Below are 24,451 nucleotides of genomic sequence, written 5' to 3'. Positions count from 1 at the left end.
GGGGATAGTGCACGCTCCTCTGACTGGCACCAGCCAGTGCAGCCCGACGTGCAGGGGGGCGCACCATGGGCTTTGAGAACAGCAGCAGCGCCGGAGCTCTAAGGCCCTGGTGGGCGAGCCGCTCTCCCCGGGCTGTGCGGGGCAGGCTGCACAGAGCGATCTGGGGCTGGGCAAGGGGCAGCCCGGGTCACTGCAGCCAGGGATCACGCTGTGAACCAGGTGCCTGTAGTCATCTCTCCACCTGCCTTGCGCTTACTAGTGACCCCTCCGGCCGGAGTGAGCGCCCTTAGCCAAGGAGTTTGCAGGAGTGTGTGTGTGTGGGGGGGGGGAGGGGGGGCAGAAGGAAGGCCCTGCCCAGGCCAGGATGATTCAAGCAAGAGGCGCCTAGGCTCGGGGGAGGGGAGAGCTACTTTGCAGCCCGATCTGGTTGGTCTGGTGCTGAGGAGTCACTGGATGGGGCCTTACCTGCCCCAGCTCAGAGATTTTGGGGGGGAGGGAGAGAGGTGTCCCTGGCCTTGCCCATTATGTTTCCCGGCTGTGTCTGCGCGCATCCCCAGGGGGACATGTACATCTTTCACCCCTCACCCAGGGCACTCCGATGTTTCTGCGTATGCTGTGGGGAAGGGACATGAGGGTTTGGCGGGGAGAGGGAAAGGAGATGGAGTTCAGTCAGTTGAGGTAGGTGGGAGAGGGGAGCGGACTGGGTCCAGTCGGAGGGGGGGGATCAGGTTTGGCTGGGAGGGAAGAGAGGGCTCAGGGTGGGTTAGGTGAGGGACAGAAGGGAGGGCAGACTGGGTCTGGTCACTGAGGGGTCAGGTTTGCCTGGGAGGGGAGAGAAGGTGGAAACTGGGTTCGGTGAGTGGCGGGGTGGGGTCGGGATGTGTCTGGACGGGGATGTGTGTGGAGGGGAGACAGGACATGGGCTGGGTTTGGCTGGAGAGCATGGTGGGAGTCAAAGAGCTGCAAAATGAAAGAGGCACTTTCCTCCTCAGTGCCTGTCCTGCAGCAGTGGGACAAGGGGGGAGGGGTGGACAAAATTTTTTTTGCTTGGGGCGGTAAAAAACCCTAGAGCTGGCCCTGGCAGGAGTTACTCTGTACCTTACAGGATCAGTCCTATAGAAAAGGTAGGATGGAGAGTGAGTTCAAGTTGATCATAAAAACCTCCAGAAATGTGGTTTTCTTCGTACAAAAGTCCTGGATCCACTGCTGGTCATTCCAGGTATGCATGATAATGTGGTCACGTCAGTGTGTGCTTGTGGTACTGCTTCAGAAATTCCTGTCTGTGTTGGGGGCATCTGTAGCTGTACTGAATGTCATGAGCAGCATCAGAAGGCAAGTCTGCCACATCTGACATCCGCTTCCTCCTGTTCTATAATTAACTAGGTGCCTGGCTGGGATCAGAAAATGCTGTTGAAATATCCACTTGCTGACACAGGAATGAAAGCACTAACCTGAAAAGTTCTTCAAAAGGCACCTCTTCCACGTTGCTGGCTCAGGTAGATGGGAGTACACAGTCTGATCAGCAGGCTATGTTGGTGGGGTGTTCAAACTTCCTGTAACATGCAGCATGGACAGTCGAGTTGTCCCACTGTGATCCATGGTCAAAGGGCAAAGCAAACACACTTTGGGACGTCACTTGGAAGTCTTGGATATGGTTGGTTTGACTCCAGTCTCTATACGGTAGGGTGGAGCACAAGTTAGAAAATTCTTAACGTAGGCACACCAATGAGTGTAGACTCTCAAGCTCTTGGCTTTCTAAGGCAAGTTCCACTGAGTCCTACATATCCTGGCCTTATATTGCAGTGTAGTGAATTAAGTCATTTGGGAAGTGAATTAAGACCACTTTAATTCTGAATGAAGGTGTTGATATTGGGGTTTAGTGTCCCCTTGGAGACAAGCCCTTAGTTATTCATTGTAAAAGGGAACTGTAGAAGGGAGAAGGGCTTATACCTATTTGAAGTAATAGTTGTTCACTATAGCTCAGAAACTGGATTCCAGCTTGTAAATACATTGCAGTACCCCCCCTCTGCTATTTTATGATATCTAGGACTTAATTCCAAGTTGTATGTGGCAGGCTTCATTTGTATAAGTTTCTATGGATAACTTGGCCCGAACATCCCCTAGGATCTGCCTACCTGAGGCTGTGTCTAAACTACATCCTGCTGTCAGCAAAGGGATGTAAATGAAGCACTTCGAAAGTACAAATGAAAGGGGATTTAAATATCCCATGCTTGATTTGCATAATCACGTCATGGAGCTGTTTCGAACAGCTGAAACTGTGGTTTAGACACATTTTTTTCAACAACGGGGCACTGAGGAGTACAGGATCTTTTGAAAAATGCCCCGTTGTCAAAAAAAACCTCATCTAAACTGCGGTTTCAGTTTTTAAAAGGCACTTGTTCGAAACAGCGCCATGATGGGATTATACGAATCAAGCGTGGGATATTTAAATCCCTGCTTCATTTGTACTTTCGAAGTGCTTCATTTACATCCCTCTGCCGACAGAGGAGTGTAATTTAGACACAGCCTAAGAGACAGCTTTTTTCCTGTGCAAGCCTGTGACTAGTGGAGACACTCAGACTGAAGCGGCATTTATGTAACAGAGGGAGCTGCTAATAGAGCATTCTCTATAAGAGCCTCTTAAATCTAGAATTTGCTTTCTCCCCAGCTGTGATCCAAAATAATGAATTTGTTGACCTTCAGGGCATATTAAAAATGTATCATTTTAAGCAGACATTTAGGAAGGATTAAGGTGGGGAGAGGAAAAGAGTTGGTTGGCAGTAAGTGTTTGCTGCCTAGGCATAGGCTGGCTTGGATTTGATGCTGTTTTGTTTTATGATTATGGTCTGAATTTTTCATCAAAGGTAAAATCTCAGGAGCTGGAAATAAGAGTCATTGATTTTATTAAATCTAAAAAATTCAACTACTCCATTAAAAAAAGTCTCAGCTAAATTGTGATTTTCTACTTGGGGACCTAGTGCTGCAGTACTTTTAACACTCCCATCTATTTTTGAAAATTAAAGCTTATTTTATCTGTGCTTTTGACAACAGAAAACTTCTTTTGTGCTTGATTTCTCTCACTTGACTGTGTTCTATGCTTGTTTCACAGCACACAGACAAGTCCAGTTTCATACATCATAAAAGTGCACTGGTAAGAGTTTAATGAGTATACCTGAAATATACCTTGTTAATCCCAAGAATCATATCAAAGTTACCTGAGCAAGAGGTTCTATACTGTATAAAAACAATTTCAGCACTACAGTATTATATTAACAATACTAAATGCAACTGCCCACAAAGAAGTAAATGGCAGGTTATAGCTTATTGGAAGAATTATATCTCACATCTTTGTATAAATTAAACAAAACAATTTTCAGCACTTCTAATATTTTGTACATGTGATGTTTTCAAAGGTGTCTAGGAGAATCAGAAACTCAAAACTCATTGAAATGAGATGGGAGTTGGGATTCTAACTTCCTCTGTGAAAATTCCAACCTTGGTTAATAAGCATCTATTCGAAAAGGAAAAGGCAAATAAGAAAAAGCTTACTGTATTCTGGAAATGGCCTGTGAATAAAGAGAGAACGTGTTAATTTGTTGATGTTCAAGTTATGTATAGCTTAATCAGTTTCTTTTTCTTCTTCACAGACATAGTTGCCTTATATAGGAAATGTCAGTTTGGGGATAAGTGAGTTTCCTTGCTCAGCAATCCCCAAAAGTAATTTAAAACTAGGAAGGGGAATTTATAACCCTGAATTTCTCGGTTTAGTTCACACCAGCATCTCATGGTCTATAGACAACTACTGGCAAAGTCAACCAGAAATAAGAAACCCAATTTCAAGAGTTCCTTAACAAAGTTTATTATGGGTGTCACCCAATTTTAAACAACCCAATGGTTAAGCCACTCTCCTGTGATGTGGGAGGCCCAGGTTTAAGATGCCCCTGTTTCTGATTTGGAATAGGGGCCTACATCTTGGTCAGTGTCCTAACCAGTGGGCTATATAGTCTGGTTTTCTTTCTCACCCCTTGGAGCTGTTCCACATTGTATAAATATAGTTACAGGCCTGAAGAAAAACTGAATCTAAAGCTAAGGGCTAAATCATTCACTTGTAATGTAGGCGGTTCAAGTCTTTGCTTTGCCTGATTTAGCACAGATAACTGAAGGTGTGAGTCCTGGCTATCCTAGTGGGACTCTTAGGAATTTCATCCTGAGGAACTGTCCCATAGAACATTTCAGAATGATATATTTTGAAAATTGGCTCTTTCAAAACTTAAAAACATTAATTGAGAAAAAATCTCAAAAAGCTACATTTTAATAGTAACCATTTACTAAAAAGCTGCCTCTTGTGGCTGATTGTAAATATAACAGTAATATGTAAATGTGGCTAGATTCTGGGGAGCTGCAACTGCACAGTGTTGTTAGAGGAATAAAGGCAAATTACTTCCGATATTTGGGTCAGTACTTGCCCCTTATAAAGATGTCAGATGAGGGGCTATCACAAGAAAGACAAACTACATGGCACCAAAAGTCCAAGTCTACACAAGAGACCCTAGGCCAAACTAACAGTGCCCCTCCACCCCACATTAGGCTCTTCAAAATCACGTTGCAGAGAGGAGTCCCACCAGAGGTCAAGGCGCCATGAGGCAGTTCCCTATACCTCAGATTTGTAAAGTAGCACAGAGGAGTATCTACTCTTTGAGGGTGGTACTGAAATAGTTTATTACTTACTGTGACAGGGTGGCTGTCCTATGGCCTAACAAGAGTTAAACCCAGCCGTGGGAGAAGGCTGAGACTGTGGGTTGTGCAGCTGTGGCAGGTAGCAGTCAATTAAGGCCCGGCATGGATAGGTACAAATAAGGCTCGTGGAGTGGAGGAGAGCACACTCTCCAGCTGTGGAGCAGGAGGGACCTGGCTGCCAGGGAAACTACAAAGGCTTCCTGAGACAATAGACCTGAGAAAGGGCAGGCAGAGCTGGGGAGCTCTGGCCAGGCAAACTCTCAGGCCTGGGAGTTCTAGGGTTGCTGGGAGGCATGAGGCAGCAGGTCTACCCTCTTCCCAGTGAAGAGTGGCCATTTCAAACAGCAGTTTGCTCCTGAGGCAGGGGCTAGATCAGGGCTACTCAACTTTGAAAGCCCCGGGGGCCACAATGATACTCTCAGCACGTGCTGTGAGCTTCAACTTAAGGATGGTTGCATATACATGCAAATATATATGCAAATATATGCAAATAGCTTCTTTCACACAATGCCTTGGCGCTCCTGGCACCTCCTCCTTGGAGGCTAGAAACGCCAACACCCTGTACCCATCTGTTCCAGCTAGCCCCTCCGCTTCCATCTTTCAATGCTCACCCCGCCTGGAAGGTGCCTTGCCATTGCAGAATGTGTTCCCAGTGGAGGCCATGTTCAAAGGATCCCACCAGAGGGCCATTTGAGCCCCATGTAAACCCAAACTGCACCAAACAGGCTGCTGGCCACTTGCAGTCCATGGGCCACGTGTTGAGTAGCCCTGGGCTATATTATGACTGGCAATGGATCACTGAAGCAGGGGATGTATAGGGTTTGGGGTTCCCTGGAAAGAGGACTCAGAGTGGAGGGGAACTGCTACAGAGCAGTACCACAAGGGAATAGCATTGTGGGATGGGAGGGACATGAGGCCTGAAGTAACTCAGAAGACAGTAACTGAGAGTATGACACTGGCCAGGAGAAGGCAATTTGAGGCTGAAGAATTGATTCCCCAAGTGACCGGCAGGAGGCACCGTAGAGCAGGAGGCACAGCAGGAGTCACGGCCTATTATGCTTACACAGAGTACATATTTCAAGCATAGACCACCTCGGTGAAGTCACATATATGACCAGCTACTTGACCTCCTTCCTACAACTGGATGGAGACAGGGGATACGACTTTGCTGAGTCAGGTTACATCTACACTGAAATGCTATTGAAGGATACTGGAAATATACAGTGCCAAAAGATAAAATAAGCTATTTAGATATTAACTTGAAATAAGTTACACAATTTGTGTAGCTCAAATTGCGTACCTTACCTTGAGTTACTGTGCAGTGTAAACACACCTTCAGACCAATGGTCCATCTAGCCCAGTATCCTGTATCAGACTGGGGCCAGTACCAGAGATTCAGAGCAGTTGGAATGATCCACCCTTGCCTTTGCCTCCCAGCTTGTGGCAGGCAGAGGTTTAGGGTTGCCCCCAAAATGGGGTTGCATCCCTGACCATTTTGGCTAACAGTCTTAATGAAGCTATCCTTCATGAAGTTATCTACCTCGTTTTTGAAGCCATTATACTTCTGGCTATCACAACATCCCATGACAATTCTACTGCAGATCAATTGTGTGGCGGGGGGGGGGGGCGGGGGGATACTTCCCCTTGTTTGTATTAAACCTTCTGCCTATTAATTTCATTGCATGACCACTAGTTTTTGTTTTATAGGAAAGAGAAAATAACACTTTTTCTATTTCTATTCCATTCATGATTTTATAGACCTCTGTTGCATCTCCCCTTGGTTGTCTTTTTTCTAAAATGGGCAACCATAATCTTTTTAGCTTCTCCCAAAATGAAAGCCATTCCACACTGTTTATCATTTTTTTTGACAGTTGCTGTGCAATTAGCTGAAGTTTTCAGAGAACTATCCATAGTGATTCCAATATCTTTTTCTTGTGTGGCTACTGCTAGAACCTCCCATTAGTTGTTTTTTTCCCCCAAATGTATATTATTTTGAAGGTGGGCTTTTATTTATCATTTTGTTGTCTACTCACTCGGTTTTGTGAGCTTACCCTTTAACTCTATTCAATAATTTTGTAACAGCTGCAAACTTTGCTACTTCAGAGTTCAGTCCCCTTTTCAGGTAATTTTATGAATATGTTGAATAGTGTAAACATGTGAGAGATCCCACTGTTTATACTGTTCACTGTTTGTGAAAATGGATCATTCATTCCTGACCTTTATTTCCTAACTTTAAACCAACTACTGATCCTTGAGAGTACCTTCCCTTTTATCTCATTACTATTAAGTATGCTTAAGAACATTTGGTGTGGGAGTTTCACAGGCTTTCTGAAAATCCAAACATACTATCCACTGGATCACCCATGTCCACATACTTGGTGGCATCCTAAAAGAAGTCTCCTAGATTTTAGGAAAACATGACATCTTTTTGAAAAAGCCATGTTGACACTTCTCCAACACATCTGGTTTAACTATGCAAGATAATTTTGTTCTTTACCGTAGTTTCTCCTAAGTTGCCCATAATGAAGTTAAGCTCATGGGCCTGTAATTCCCCACCTGTGCTGTGCTATGAGGCAGGTGACCTGGATTCTGGGAGTCCTGGTGTGTTGCATTGCGGGTGAGAAATTGTATAAGGGAAACGGGGGGAGGGGTTAAAAACAGCTAACAAAAGCCAAATCTGGCCAAAACACGAGCCACATGTTGCTTTCTTAAAAGGGAACCATCATGCTATTTCATCCTTCACATTTCTTACATGAATTACTAGGGCTTGAATTAATTTTTTGTATGAAATTTTAGTAAATTTATTAAAAAAAATCTGAACAATTTTAAAAAAATTATACTTCCACATATTTAATTTACAGTGTTATTATTCATGCTAGTCTTATTAGTCCTCCCACCCACCCCAGCAGAGTGACTCAGAAACCAGGACCAGCTGTGCCCCCAAAAGATCAGGCCCCCCCCCTCTAAATCAGAGCACATCTTTCCCCAAACCAAAATGAACCAGATCCACCTCCTTTCTTAGACCAGGAATGCTGCTATTGGATCCAGTTCCCCCAGGGTTGTGTAGGGGGTCAAGGGAATAGATCTCCCCCAGGACTGCTGGTGAGGTGCATGGAGTCTGCCTTGGGGGTGCTGGTGGGGGCAAAGGGGGCAAAAAAGGGCCAGTTTCTTCATGGGTCCCAGGCTTAGGCAAAGGGCTTACCTAGAGCAAGGGGTACCCATGAGTTGAAGTGTCCATCCACTGGGTGCAGGTGCCTCTCATAGCCCAGAACTCCCAGGCTCCCTGGCCTCGGAGTGGTGCTGCATGCACAGTACCCTTCCGCTGGCCTTACTCCAGGCCCTTCAGAGGCCCAAGAGTGCAGGGAGGAGGTAGGGTTCTCACCATGGGGAAGCTTATCTGGAGGCAGTGTGGTGGGCTGCCAGAAACCTCCGGGCCTGCCACTGGGGTTCCCTCTCCTCCCCACTTACACCACCCAGTGCTATGAGCCTCTAGGAGGACCAAGTGGGGCCAGAATGGAGCTACAGAGGCTGAGGGATTCTCTTTGCCCCCAGTCTATCAATGCCCTTAGCTGGCAAAGAATCATAGAATCATAGAATCATAGGACTGGAAGGGACCTCGAGAGGTCATCGAGTCCAGCCCCCCGCCCTCAAGGCAGGATCAAGCTCCGTCTACACCATCCCTGACAGATGTCTATCTAACCTGTTCTTAAATATCTCCAGAGAGGTATTCATGGGAAGAGGAGCAAGAGACTATGAGGAAGGTGGCAGGAAGAAGGCAGCCCTGCTGCTGGCTGAGAGCTCTCCCCTAGGCATATGCTGAACACACAGCTGTGTAGGGGCACCTGAAAATGTTGTGCCCTATGCAGCTGTGATGCCTAAGGATGACCCTAGAGAGTGGTGGTGGAAATGTATCTTGTCCTTCCCATCTCCCTGGGTGCATTAGACCCTGCAGAGGTAGGAGGAAGCAGTCTGCACTTTTGTGTGGGGGTGAATCCAGTTCATTGTCTTTAGTTTGTAAAAAATCATGTCATTCCTGTAAACAGTTTACACAAAAAATAAACATTTCCAAGTCAGTATAGTATTTAATGAGACTCCTTACAAATAGAGAAAAATAAGTCTGCTAATGCTAGAACTGCTCTGGAGATCCTATAAGAAGAAATGAATTGGAAATTTGCACATGTTAGATATTCGAGCAGACAATTGAACAAAATTCTACTTTACATTGCAAATCATTTTTAATATAGAAAAGAAATACAGGATTTCACAGATGTATGTGAACCTTAGTTGCCAAAATTACATTTTTACATTGAGTGCTGAGAGAAGCGATGAAAGAGAAATATTGTGATAATCTGCAATCTAAAGAGAGGTTTTACTGAAACCATTGCAGGTCAGGCTGTTTCCCAAATGTATCCAAAGAGTGTGGCTGCTGTAGCTTCTGTGAATGTTATGCCTTGTGCACTCGGGTTTTCCCCAATGATTGACAGTTACATTATTCCAGGGGAACATCACTGTTTTGGAGAAACAGGCTATGTCTACACTACCAGGTTATTTCGAAGTAACTTATTTTGAAATAACTCCTGAAATAACTATTTTGACATAAGCTTATTCCTTTTCACAAGCAGGAGTTATTTTGAAATAACAAGCCCATTAGGGTATGTCTACACTACCCCGCTAGTTCGAACGAGGCGTACAGATAGTTCGGAATGGCTACCTAGTTCGAACTATCTAGCCCGTGCGGCGTGTAGCCGCGCGGCACGGGGTTCGCACTAGCCGGCTTTTAAAAATGGCGGCGCCGGCTTTATGCTAATGAAGCCCGGGAAATTCAAATCCCGGGCTTCATTAGCAAGTTCGGTATGCATACATTACCCCACTAGTTCGAACTAGCGGGGTAGTGTAGACATACCCTTATTTCGAAAGAACAGGCTTGGTAGTGTGGATGTTGACCTTGTTATTTTGAAATAACATATAGACATGTGTAGGTGTAGACATGTTCTGAGATAGCTTGGTCATGCTTGTCCAGAGTTTTGAGTCTTAGGGCAGAGACTTTTATTTAGCAACCAGTACAGAAAGGAGAGCACAGCGACAAAGGCTACCTACATTATTAAGTAGTTGGGCTTTTGTACCACTGCATTTTTCCTGGGAATGTAAGTTGATTTCAACATGGGAGTTACACCATCCATCACAATGGATAGCTTACTGTGCTCCAGTCTGAATGCAGTAGGAAGGGACACAATCTGTTGGTCTCACAGAAATGGAAGTAGGCTTTGTTTTGCTGCTATGATTACTTGGGAAGCCTATGAAATCTAAAACATCCCTGTGACCCTAGGCACACTTGTATGAGCACTACTGCAATAATATTTGTGTAAAACATGCCTTGTGTGGAATTATATAAAAGTCAATATGCTGGTTGTTAATATTACTGTAAAATGCCTATGTTAACTTTATATATGAAACTATACATTCTCTCTGTATAACATTACTAGAAGATGTTTAAGACAAAGACTGCCTCGCTTAGAGAAATGTGATAATGTGGAATATGGAAAGATGTAGCAGAAATAGGAGGAGTCCAGAGATGTGGGTTTACCTTTATTTACATAAAAAAACTTAAATAACAATGATACTGTAGCATCTTGGGGTATGTCTAAACAGCAACTGATGTTATTTCAAAATAACTTAGTCTGCATCTACACAGCAGGTAGTTATTTTGAAATAATGTCAAAATACTGGCAAGCTGGAGGACTTCTTACTCTGACTCCTGCAACCCTTATTGTACAAGGAGTAAGGGGAGTCAGAGGAAGAGTGCTCTGTTTCAAAATAAGTACTGTGTAGACACTCCCAGTTTCGAAATAAGCTATTTCAAAATAAGCTACACAATTGACTTAAGTCAATTGGCATAGCTTATTTCAAGTTAAGCCCTGCTGTGTAGACGATGCAACCCACTGAAGAAGTGGGTTGTTCCCATGAAAGCTCATGATACTATCTATATATTTTTTGGTAACTCTCTAAGGTGCCACAGGACCATTGTTGTTTAAATTTTTTTTAGTTACAGACTAACACAGCTACCCATCTGAAACTTTATTTACGTATTAGTTGGAAACAAAGATATCAACTTAACCTAGCTGGTGTGTGTCGAGTGCTGAGTTTGAAGTTGAGATACAAAGACTTAATATGGCTCCTACACTTCAGACAACATCTCTGTGGCTTGTAAGACAAAGAAATCCCTCTAGAAGGATGAGGAATAGAGAAAAGCTCCACCTGCATCCTTCTCCTTAGGAGGTAAAGGGACAAGTGATTTGATCTCTGTGATGATTCTGGCCAGCAAAAACCTGAAAAGGAGACTGGTAGCTTTGAACAAAGACTGTATCTTGCTAGATTAAGTTTTAGATGCTTATTTTTATTTCCTTCTAAGCATCACTATCATTCTCTTTTATTGGTATCATTTAACCCATGCTTTTGTTTAATTTTACTATCAACTTGGAAAAGGGAAATGAGGCTTGGGGCAGTCATTTGCAAGGTCTCTAGCACTGAGTGGTGGTTTTCTTCATTACTTCTGGGTTTATTGGATGCTTTAGGATGGGTGGTCATTTACACTTAGTAAACAGGATGTTAAAAGAAGGCAATCTTTATTGGTGAGGTGTTCTCTTTGCTTTCTCACTACCAAAGAACAAACATCAAAGTAACAGGTGGTGGCCCTAAACTGAGATTGGTGCTTCCATGATTTTTAGAAGTGTGAATGGGGCAAATTCTTGGAAGAAGGCGGTTGTGTTGCTGATCTGACTCGCAGCATCTTCTTCATGGTGGTGCATCAGACAATCTTGCATATATGAGTAATTTTCTCTGTGAAATAAGACTATAATTACTGCCTGCAATAGGTGCAGGGTTGCTGGAACAATTTGTACAATGGAGGTTCTGAGAGTCATTGAACCAAACTAAACCATGTATATGATGGAAACCACTTCAAGCCAGGGTAGTGACAGCATTGCCAGCACCCCTAGCATCTTTGTTTCTTCGGTTCTATGGGGCGTGACTTCTCTGGTACATAAGATAAATAGGTTCTCTTTGTGTTCTTCAAGCACACATAATCCTGTAGTAATAATTGCTTGTGCATCATGATACATTTTTCATCCCTAATGTGGAGTTTTATTCCTACCTTTTGTGTCTTTTTTTGTTAAAATAGAACTGCCTGTTTCTACTGGACATAAAGGATGTTCCTTAATGAGGAATCCATATTGATAGTTGGGTAAATGAAAGGGGTTTAGGAACTCAAGGAGGAAAGTGATTGTCCATTACTAAAGAGGTCAGAAATACATATGCATTTGTTTGCATCAACCTTTATGGGGCAATTACAGTGAGAGGGAAAACATCCCTTTACATGATTCACATAAGAACTACACTACATCATTCAGTATTATTTGGAGAAAGGAATTGAATGTATTGGGGCATCCTTGGAAGTCCTGCTATACAACCAAAATCCATTGGCCAACACCAACATAAATGCTTTCTTAAGACTTAGGACATGTCTACACTACAGTGTTATTTCAAAATATCTTATTTCAAAATAGTTAATTAGAAATAAATTATTTTGAAATAATGCGTCTACACACAAAATGCATTTTGAAATAACGTTTTGCTATTTCGAAATAGCATGTCCACGCTGATTGGATGCCGAATCGCATTTAAGGCTGGCCGGAACAAGGTCCGGCAGGGCATCAGGTCAGAAGTTGCTTTGTGTGGCTGCTGCCTGAGACTATCTGAGGCCTGTGCTTAAAGGGACCCCGCCCCACCCCGGACAGCCAGTTCTCAGGTTTCCCTGTTTGCTTGCCTACCTCGATGAGGGACAGCAACACATTTTGTCTCTGCATGCTCTGGTTGCCCTCACTCGGGAAACCACAACACTTTGCAACATGGAGCCAGAGCTGCCCCTGGACACTCTGGTGCTTCTCATGGATGCGTTGCTGTAAGCCTGGCTGCACTTTCTGCAGGCTGCCATCCGGGAAGTCCACCGACGGGCTGTCAGTATCCAGTAGGTCCTGTGGGCGAGCTTCCACCCTGAGGAGCACTAAGAGCCTCCCTGGTCTGCCCCACTGGGGGCTTGTGCCTCATTCCTCCCTCATGTCCTTCCCCTTCCCCTTCCCTAACCCCCCTTCCTGATGTCAAATAAAATACATGTATTTTCATGAACACAAACTCTCTTTATTTAACAAAACCAGAGTCGGGGGGAATGAAACTCTGGTGAGACTGGGGAAAGGAGGCAGGAGAGGAGAGAAGAGAGGGTGGGAGAGGGGAGGAAAGTGAGGGGAAGCTCAGGGCTCAGGGTTGGGGGTCTCGCTGGACTAACTTGATTTTCATGCAAACCTGCTCCTGGGTTCGCATGTGGCCGTTGGTGGCCAGGCTGGCAGCTATCCCACCATAGACGGCCGTGTTTCTCCATCTAGTGTGGAGATCATGGACATTGAGGGCATCCCCCCAAAATGTTTATAAGGTCCATGATCTCCACCCTGGACCAGGAAGGCACCCGCCTTCTCCGGGCCCTGGCAGGCTCCTGAGAGCTCGCAGACTGCTCCTGGGGAGCAGTGGAGGGCTGGCTGCCAGTGGCTTGCTGGCTAATGTTTTGGGGCCAGTCAGGGGCAGTGACTGCTGGCTCTGGGCTGGCAGGCTTGGAGCTGGCACAGGCACTGTGGCCAGAGTCAACACCTTTAAGGGCTCCGGGGAGGAGGGAGGGAGAGGAGTGTTCTTGGTTGAGGCTGGAGTGGCCACCAGGGCACCCTGGGAAGGCTGGAGGCCCCCTATTTCGAAATAAGTGTCTACACAGCACTTATTTTGAAATAGATATTTTGAATTTGGCGTTATTACTCGTAGAATGAGATTTACCAAATTCAAAGTAAGCACTCCACTATTTCAAATGAATTTCTAAATAGTGGTTTGGCTGTGTAGATGCTAGTAAAGTTATTTCGAAATAACTTTGCTGTGTAGACATACCCTTAGGCTGTGTTCAGACTCAAGGGTTTTTTCGAAAAAAGTAGCCTTTTTTCGAAAAACTTCTCCTGCGTCTAGACTACAGACGCGTTCTTTCAAAATTAAATCGAAAGAATGCGGCTTTTCTTTCGACGGTGGAAAACATCATTTCACGAGGAAGAACGCCTTTTTTCGAAAATGCTCTTTCGAAAAAAGGCATTCTTGAATGCAAACAGGGCTTTTTCGAAAGAGAGCATCCAGACTGCCTGGGTACTTTCTTTTGAAAAAGCGTCTTGCTTTTTCGAAAGAACTGCTTGCAGTCTAAATGCTCTTTTTCGAAAGAGACTTTTTCGAAAGAATCTTTCGAAAAAGCCTCTTTCGAAAGAGGCTTGCAGTCTAGATGTAGTCTTAGAGTTGTATAGTAGTAGAAGGTAGATATAGCATGAGGGATTCTGTTGTTCTATTGGCTGAAATGGGCTTTTAAACGTAAAACCACAGGCTTATAATAGCTAGGGCTTTAATCCAAAATAAAAAAAGAATGCCAAGACTGTACAAAAATGATAAACCAAATTGTATTTCTTCACTGGATGGCACACCACAGGAAAACCAGGTGGTGCCATTTTGTTGAACCACAGAAGAAGAGAGCTCAACAGCAGGTCAGGGTTTTGACAAAAATTAATCCTATTTATCTCTGTTGGAACCCAAAGTGTTATGCTAGATAAATCACAATCTTCTGTTTTAGGGTATGAAAACAAACTAGGAAGCATGTCTATGCAACTAACTAATCTGGTCTCTAAGGCTTATGCTATTCAAAAGCAAATTTTAAGCTAATGGAACTAAAAGTACAAACCCAAGAGAAGCAAATCCTCATAATAACAAAAAATAAAGTATCTAAATCTTTTATGGCTCCTAAAAGAAAAATGAATAACAATTTCAGTCAACTAATGCTCAACATCCCATCAAGAAAAGACTACGACACCAGCATCTTTTCCCCAATATCTTAGAGAATGTAGCCAATTTTCTAACTGAACAAAAGAAAACACCCTTACTCTGGCTTTTTTCCAAGGCCCACCCTGCTCACTCCATCCCAGCCCACTCTGTTGCTTGCTCTCCCATATCCTCATTCTCTTATTTTCAGCCAGCTGGGGAGGGCTGGGAAGAATCCCTTTTTGACTGGGTGCTCAGTTGAAAACCGGATACCTGGCCACTCCAATCTGAGAACTAAATCGTGTACAAACAAGATCATGTTTACGCATACTTTCAGTGTTAGAACTTTGATAAGCCCATGGAGGTAAAGATTAGAAGACCCAGTTGAACAAATTGCCACATAAAAGGAAAATTAATATGACTGCTTGTAGCTATTGGGTTTTATTACACAAAGGGAAAAAAAGAGTTGACTATTTATTGTTAAGCAAGTGTGTCCAGTAAAATATATATAATGCAATATCCCATGAAATTTCAGGAAACAAAGGGATTTTGGACAAAAATTTAGCTAAAATATCTAAGACCAGCCCTTGAATTGTTGTTGTAATAAAATCTTATTCAAAATTTTAAAAAACAGATTAAAAAAAAAAACCCAGATGTTGATTTGCTTTTGTGCCCGGGGCTGGATTTTCAGAGAGACTGAGTATTCACAAAGAGGTTATCAGTTTCGACTCAACTCCCTGGAAGTTGCATGTGATCATTAGCTTGAAAAAAATCAGGTCCCTGGTGTGAAGCTGTTACTGTTGTATTTCCGTTAATATTTCTTAAAGCAGACTCCCTAGTATGACTCACAGAAGTATTAATATTTTAGGATTTTGGTATTATATTAACAATGCTTAATTCTTTCTGTCTTGTTAAAATGTTAGTTATTAATATGTAAATATTATAATAGCAGGAAAAAATCTCTAGAAGTATTAATTTAGATTAATTAAGATTTTTGTGTAGTGCTGTGCATGACTAGATAATTACATGTACGTTTAATTAGGTAAAAATGCATATCCCAGTGCATAGGTTAAGAGCTTCTTTTACACTGAGATTTTCAAAAGAGCCATAGTGAGTGAGGTGCTCAGAAATCATTGGAATTCAGAAGAATTTGGACATGAACTTTTCCAAAGCCATAATTTTATGAAAATCTTTGGAATTAAGGCTAAAAATATATGTCAAAGTCACAGGACCAGAGTCTGATTTCTTTTCTGAACTTTGCTTCATTGGGGCTGTTCATGCAAGCGGGTATGACTTAGCATATGTACAGTTGGCAGAACTGGGTCATTTATTAATACAACTGCTTAATAAACAGAATATATGTGACTTTTCACCAGAGCAGTGCCCATCAGAAATCACAGTGCATTTAAAATGTTAAATAGTCAAGTAACTGGGATGGAATTCATCTTAGAGATATTCTGTTCTAAAACTTCAAAATGTAGGCTTCATTGAGGTTTCATTGAGAAATGCACTTATAAATTCACATATATAATATACGTAGATGAAGGTATATACGTCCCCCACATTTGTAGTGTGACACTATATATATAAATTGTAATATATATTGCACAGTTTGAGAAGAAAAACACTTTTCCTGTTAAAGTTAACCAATGGATGATAATGAAAAATCTTACCAAAATTTGGAGGGACTTTATTGTAATAAAGTATGTGGTTAAAATGCAAAGCTGCTTAGTATTTATCAACTATTTCTAATATTATTATTTAAGGACTACTTACACTCTTATAAATTTCTGTTTTTCAGCTTCTCTTGCTAAGAACTTTCATGAACAAGAGAAGAGATTAGTAATGTTAATAACCTTCCCCCTATCAAAACAAAGAAACCTCCATAACATTCAACCTTAGGCCATACAATAGATGTAAGACAATAAGTGTTCGTGGACAATTCATATTCTGGCATGGTGCACTTTTTTAGGAGTAGCAATATAAATCTTCAAATTCAATGACAAAGGAATGAACATTCTTGTTACTGTTAATGAACTCACAATTTGAGAGAATAAAATCCCTCCTATATTGAAATGTGTACATCACCTTAATTTCTATCCGAAGGCCAAGCATCATTATGAACCTTAATGTGACTTCATCACTCATTCATAAAGCAGTAAAGCAGTAATTATAATGGTAAATTACACATACTGCTGATATTTTTCTTCACTGGATTAATGACTGAATTAGTGATTAGTTGTCAATAAAGTAATCAACAAATAATCAGCCTTGCAATAAGTAGGACTTAGATATATGGTATATCTCTTCAAGTATGTTTTATATAAACACTCAAAGAAGTGCAGAATCCCAGGAGCATATCTTTCAATCTACTATTGGCTTGTAAGACTTTTTTTAACTTTTTGATGCTAGTAACTGTAACTCTGAGACTACCACATTATTGATTCTTATGGAATGTTATCACTCGTTATTGGAATAATGCATTGAGAAACTGACACATGAATTTGAATGCTCACTAAAGTGTGCTACAATTGAGTTAAGCCTTTTCTAACAACTTATATGAGAAATATGTTTTGGCAGCCAGACTTCAATTTTGTAGAGCTTTTCAGGTTTTTTTAGATGTATATCATTGCTGTTGTCTCTGGAAATGTATGTTTCTTACCACCTAATTTTAGTGAGATGGGTAAGAAAAATCCATAGCAAAAATGTGTCAGTTCTGCAGCTGTTCAGATAGTCAGTCTGCAATTCATTGCTACATCTAAGAAACCAAGCTTTTTGCTGGCTGTTACAGGCATGATATGCTTACATCTTGAATACTGCGTGCAGTTCCAGTCTCCCCATCTCAGAAAGATATAATAGAATCAGAAAAGATGCAGAGAAGGGCAACAACAATGATCAACAGTATGGAATGGCATCCATGTGAGCAGACATTAAAAAGGCTATGGCTTTTCAGCTTGGAACAGAGACAACTAAAGAGAGATCTGATAGAGGTCGATAAAATCTTGAATAATGTGGAAAGAATGAATAAGGAAATTGTATTTAATAAGAACCAAGCGATACCAAATTAAATTAATAGGCATCATGTTTAAAAGGCGGTACTACTTCACATCAACACAGTCAGTCTGTGGAACTCATTGCCAGGGGATGTTGTGAAGGCCAAAATTATAACTGAGTTAAAAAAACAATTAGATAAATTCATGGAGGATAAGTCCCTCAGGCCTAGTCTACACTACAGTGGAAGGTCAAATTAAGATACACAACTCCAGCTACATTAATTACATAGCTGGAGCCGACTTATCTTAAATTGCATTTCCATGCCGTCCACACAGTGGAAGATTGACAGGAGCAAATGCTCCCTTCAGCTTCCCTCACTCCTCATGAGAAGCAGAAGCTCTGGTACTGTTCGGGGTACCCTGTGAGTTCGATTTAGTGGCTCTTTACTAGACCCACTAAATCAAAATCCTGAAGATCAACCACAGCAGCATCAATCTTCCACATAGTGAAGACGTGACCTCAGTGGCTATTAAACAAGACAGTCAAGGATGTAGCCCCATATTCTGGGTATCCTAAGCCTCTGATTGCCAGAAGCTAGGAGTGGATGACAGGGGATTTTATCAATTAATAATTACCCTATTCTGTCCATTCCCTCTGAAAAAGTGTCAGCATTGGTCAGTGTCAGAACACAGGATTCTTGATTAGATGGACCACTGACATTCCAAAATAACATAGTCCACATCTACACACAAGCAGTTATTTCGACATAATGTTGAAATAACATTGAGCTGGAGGACTGCTTACTCTGACTCCTATAACCCCCAGGCTGTGTCTACATTGGCATCCCTTTCTGGAAAAGGGATGCTGATGAGACACTTCGGAATTGCAAATCTGCGGGGGATTTAAATATCCCCCACGGCATTTGCATTTACATAGCTGCCGCTTTTTTCCGGCTCGGGGTTTTTGCTGGAGAAAAGCGCCAGTCTAGACACGATTTTCCAGAAAATAAGCCCTTTCAAGTAAGAATAAGGGATCTTCCGGAAAAGGGCTTATTTTCCGGAAAATTGCATCTACACTGGCACTTTTCTCCGGCAAAAACCCCAAGCCAGAAAAAAGCAGCAGCCATGTAAATGCAAATGCCGCGGGGATATTTAAATCCCCTGTGGATTTGCAATTCCGAAGTGTCTCATTAGCATCCCTTTTCCGGAAAGGGATGCCAATGTAGACACAGCCTCATTGTATGAGGAGTAAGGGAAGTTGGGGTAAAAGAGTGCTCTTTCTCAGACTTCCTGCTGTGTAAACAGCCAAAAGAGTTGAAATAAGCTATTTTGATTTAAATTATGTAATTAGTATAGCTCAAGTAGCTTATTTTGAGGTTAGCCCTGCTGTGTAGAGGTGCCAAACTAAATTTTTGTGTTCAGATCTAGTCAACCAATCACATGAAAGATGTAGCAGAAATAGGAAGAGACTAGAGATAGCTGAAAGGTAAAATTTTCAAACGGAACTAAGTTACTTAGGAGCCTAAACTCTAATTGCAAATGTGAATGAGACACTTGGGAATCTTAAATGCCTAAATCACTTTTGGAATATGACATAGGTGCTTTTGGAAAATGTAGATAACATTAGTTATAGGTATGGAGATCTTTTTCATGATAAGAAATTAGGACTAGGGCTTTTTTAACTAAATAATGAATGATGGGGAGAAGAGCACCTGGAACTGGCCGTTGTCAAATGACAAGATACTGGGCTGGATGAACCTTTGATCTGACCCAGTATGGTCATTCATATGTATTTAACTTGGGAATTCCTATTTATCTTCTTCTCACAATGCAAGATCAACTGGAAATCCAATAAAGTTAATAACGGTAAGTGGGAGTTAAGCTATTCACTTCAATAGGGTCAATATTTCATCCCATGAATCTGTGACAAAAACCAAGCATATAAATAGGCATATCATGGATTTATATCGTGGCATTGTGATATTTTCTGTCTTCTTATTAAACCCTTTCCAGATGGTTCCAAATATTCTGTCAAGATTTTTTTAATGGATGATGCATATTGAGCAGCTGTTTTTAGAAAACTCTCCATAGTGCCTCTAAACTCTTTCTTGAGTGGTAATAGTTAATTTAGACTCCTTCATTTTGTATATATAGTTGGAATTATGTTGCCCAGTGTGCATTTTTTTGCATTTGTTAATGTTGAATTTCATCTGTCATTTTGTTGCTGTGTTAACCAGTTTTGCGATATCACTTTGTAACTCTTAACAGTCTGCTTTGGACTTAAATATCTTGAATAATTTTATATTATCTGCAAATCTTGCCACCTCATTGTTCATCATCTTTTCCAAATAATTTATGAATATATTGACCACCACTGGTCCCAGTACAGATCCCTGGGGCATACTGATATTTACCTCTCTCTGTTCTGAAAAGTGACCATTTATTCCTGCCCTTTGTTTCCTATCTTTTACTAATCCATGAGACCACCTTTTTTCTTAACCCATGAATGCTTACTTTTCTCAAGATCCTTTGGTGAGGGACTTAGATATACAAAGTGAACTAACCTGGATCATCCTTGTTAGCCCTCAAAACATGTTTGTTGCCCCTCAAAAAATTCTAATAGATTGGTGAGGTATGATTCTCCTTTACAAAAGCTGGGTTGACTCTTCCCCAGCATCTTGTGTCCATCTATATGTCTGGTAATTCTGTTCTTTAGAATGATTTCAACCAACTTGCCAGGTAGTTTTCTTGATCTATCATTGCCAGGTTTGCCTCTGAAACTTTTTAAAAACTTAGCATCATATAAGCATCCTCCAGTCATCTGGTACAGAATGTCATTTAAGTGACAGATTAATCCATATCCATATGTTGCAGCTATTCCTTGTCTCTGTAAGAGTTATCCAAAACTCTGGGTCCAAACAATTCAAAAAATTAGGACCCAGATTTGAATCAGTATTTGTATCTGGGGCCTATGGTATCTGAATTGTGTTCTTAAAAATAAAGCAGAAAACTGCATTTTTTCCTTTCTTCCTCAAACTTAGCTGTTCTGCTTTTATGTCTTCTCTCTGCCTCAGATTTCATGAGACAATTGCTTCACATCTTTCTGACATTTTGGTTTACATAGGTCAATTTGTAAAATGTCAGTTTTCTCCCTTTCTGAAACAGGGAAAGGAGAAATAAATACATAGGAAAGTTATCTGACAGCCTCTTTTAGTTGTCATTTTGTTTCTGCTTTGTGTTAAGGGCTGCTAAACATTCATTTCACCTGTTATCTCTGTTTGGATTGACCAGATATGATTTAACAATCTCCATGACATTGTTCATTTGATCAATGTTTTTTAGAAATGGTACTTTTATGGGCTGTATTGAGTCACTGTACAATGAGAGCACAGTATGTTTTCTTGTTGTTTCTTTAGGCATAATAATGAATTATAAAAATCTATTTTAGGGAATTGCAAACCTATAATTCTATAACAAATGTACTTTGAATAATTTTGTCTATTTTTATATTTATGTTTATAATTGTATGTAATTCTATCCATTTATAACTTTTCACTTTTCCAAATGTTGGGGTTATATGGACCTTGAGTTTGTGGAAAAATCAGATTGTGAAAATAACTTAAACCTAATATCTTCAATACTTGTTGCTAATAAAAACGGTTTCAAACAAATACTAAACTTTGAAGATGCAGTGCATATTTAAGAAACTTTTTAGGAACACTTTTTGAACATGAGATGTGTCAATACTGACTGGTAATTTCGTGTGCATTAGATTCCAGATTCATCACTGTTTCAAGTCTGATAATTTAGCTCTTATCCGTCAAAAAAGAGAAAACTAAGGCTATATTTTATATTTTGTGAACCCTTTTTTTTGGCCTTTGAATATATTGGACAAAATAATTCAAGTTGCTGTGCAACCCCCCTACCCCCCAAAAAAGGTAAGTTAATTTTTGATTGTCTAACTTTGATGAGCTTAAAATTATTTTCTAGGAGCCCTAATGCTAGTGAAACTTACCAACACATGTTCACAGAAAGTAAACACAAGAAGATTCCTAGTTGGCCAGAACAAGTTATTTAAAATATGTAAACACCATTTCATGGGAAATGTATTTTAGTATTTGCTCAGCTCTAGTAAGAACATTCACCCGGGCCAGTTTCATTGTAACAACTATTCTAAAGTATTTGTTTCTGATCATTAGGGAGAATAGCTACAGTCTATGTAATGCCCATTTCTTGCCTATTAACATGTGTAGGCTCCAGATAAAATATTAATTTTTAAATGATCCTTCATATCAATAGGACCATTTTGAACTGGGTAATAAATAAATTGTACTGGATGTACTTTTGTACTTTTCAAACCATAAGGTTTGTGATCAGTTGAACTATAATGCAATGATGTCAGTACTTAGCCAGGACTCTGCATTTTAGTTTTGATGAAGCAAACTCTTTGGAGGAGAATTTGTGTCAAGTATGGCTGAGACACTGTGCTTGTGTCTTGGTGACAGTTTGGCAGAATACCTATTTGAATGCTAAAGTGTGGGTATGTCATGGGGTATATATACCTTATGCTTTCCCAGAAACCAGAGAGTCAATCCAGACACTGTGTTGGCCATTGCTGATCAGCAGTCACGAAGCAGCTGAAAGGATAAAAGGGCTGGGAAGAGGTATGGGGGCTACAAGAGAGATGAGCAGACTGGAGAAAGGAACTCCAGTCAGTGGACAACTAAAACCAATGCCCCAGGAAGGGACAAAGAGACCAATAGATGGAAGGAAGGAATTAAAGTACTGGACTCAATGAACCCTGATCCCATTTGTCTGTCTTGAGGACCCTGACCTGGAACCCGGTGGAGTGATTGGGCCTGGGTTCCTTTACCTGGATGGACCTGAGAAGAGAACAGAGAGAGTTTCAGACTCCTGGATGCCATGATAGAGTAATGGTCTTAATGAGCTGAGTGATTCTGGAGCACACCCTGCTTGACCCGAGGGGGCACTATTGCACTGATGCATCAACTCACATGGTACATCTAGCCACACAGAAGAGGAGATATTACAGGGTACAACAAGGCTCAAGGGTTATCCCTAAATGTGTCTTATTATACAGGAAACATTTTGCTGTTTAAAAATAAAAGCACAAAGGTGTAAATTTCCACTATTTGCCAGATGTTTTAAGGGTTGTACTTTGGTTTTTTTTGTGTGTGGTGCTGTAATGAAGTCATTGACATTAGTCACATTGCAACAGGAAAGGATTTGACCTCTTGTTCATTTCTGTAACAGAGCAATACATATGTTCACATTCTGCAAGTTTTCTTTGAACTAGTTGGTCTGGAAACATTGGGCTTTTGTTTGTTGTTAATGTGATTAAGTTGTACTGAGCAGAAAGACCTGCCAGAAGAAAATATTGTTCATACATGGCTGATAGTTCCAGCTCAATCTGATCTTTGATAATGATGGACTTGATTATCATCTTATAATGACTTTACATCTGTTTGTGAATCCTATCCAAAAATGGGATGACTCCACTAACTTCAGTGAAATTTGGGTGAGCTGCCAATTCTATTAAACTCAATGGAATCAATCCGTCTTAAGATGTTTAATTATCTTGCAAAAGTGACTGCACTAAAATACTAGTCTCTCCCTTTCTCCATGCAGGCCCCCCAGGGCTCTATTTTTTACATATCCAATTTTCTCTGGATGATTTTAGTCTACTCAGGTGGCTTCAACTAACATCTTCATGCTGAGTCTACACTACAGAGTTTTGTCAGAAAAACAGTTGTTTTTCTGGCAAAACTTGAGGAACGTTCACACTGCAATTGCATTCTTCTGCAAGGAAATCAAAAGAACAGAGGGTTTTTTTCCAGCATTGCTAATCCTCATTCTACGAGGAAAAAGCCTTTTTGCGAAAGCTCTTTTGCAAAAAGCATGTGTGGATGGGGAAAAGGGAGTTATTTCAGAAGAAGACGAAAGACGAAAAATCACAGGTGCCCTGGTGTCCATTCTATCCATAGAAATCACAGCTTACATGTGAGAAAGCATCTATTCAGCCTGGGCGCTCTCTTTTGAAAAAGCGGATCGCTTGTTAGATGCACTTTTGCAATGTGGACACACGGTTTCGGAAGAAGTTTTCTCGAACTTCAGTATAGACGTAGCCTATTTTTCAGGCCTATAAGATGGATAGAAAAAGGAGGGACTAATTTTTCAACTTTTCTCTCTCCCCACATTCAACCTATGTTAAAGCCCTCATGTTGCTGCCTCTACAGAATCTATAAGATGAGAATTTTATGTCTGCCCAGACAACTACGGTTTTTGTCCATGACCTTATTTCTTATTTTGATTAGTGCAACCTCTTCTCTAACCTGTATGCCATCCATATTATTGCTTCCGACAATCATATTCTTTGTCTGTTGATCTGACCATGGATTGTAATTCTCCTCTTCCCAAAATCTTTTCTCTGTCTCCCCTTCACCATCATATAGAGCTCAAACACCATAGTCTTCAACAGGTAACTGCATAATTCTGTCCTAAGGCAACTTTATCTCTTACTGCATTGTCCTTGCCACTTCTACTCTGCCTGTGACACCAGCCTTGATACTCTGTATATCTGCTTCTCACACAACTCTCTTTGCACTTCCTTTTGTGTCAAACCTCTTTCCAAACTAATATACAAGGCCACTATCTTCTGCTTGTTCAAGTCCCACCTTGAAACCATGTCTACTGCAAAGTCTAAAAGAATTTATCAAGCTAAGATAATACATGTGAAAGTAAATAAACTCCTTTTTCATTAGGCTCTGCATCGAACTTGCTAACTAATCGCCTAACTAACAATGCCATTGTCCCACCAC

General features: G+C 41.2%; 1 long non-coding RNA gene across 2 annotated transcripts in view; it reads left to right on the top strand.

The window, feature by feature from the left end:
* The window catches only part of LOC112547652 (uncharacterized), a 106,838-nt gene extending 83,670 nt beyond the window's left edge, over positions 1-23,168 (top strand). The window contains exons 3-5 of one of the 2 annotated variants that reach the window (XR_012904890.1): positions 1,384-1,496; positions 21,385-21,550; positions 22,190-23,168. This is a non-coding gene — a long non-coding RNA (uncharacterized LOC112547652). The remainder of the gene's footprint in view (positions 1-1,383; positions 1,497-21,384; positions 21,551-22,189) is intronic. The other variant, XR_012904889.1, reaches the window with a different exon arrangement.
* Positions 23,169-24,451: the final 1,283 nt, after the last annotated feature.

The sequence above is a fragment of the Pelodiscus sinensis genome, chromosome 6 (assembly GCF_049634645.1).
Source record: "Pelodiscus sinensis isolate JC-2024 chromosome 6, ASM4963464v1, whole genome shotgun sequence".
NCBI classification, from domain to species: Eukaryota; Metazoa; Chordata; order Testudines; family Trionychidae; genus Pelodiscus; species Pelodiscus sinensis.
The sequence above is the reverse complement of the archived record's forward strand: the minus strand, read 5'-3'. Positions and strand labels throughout refer to the sequence as shown.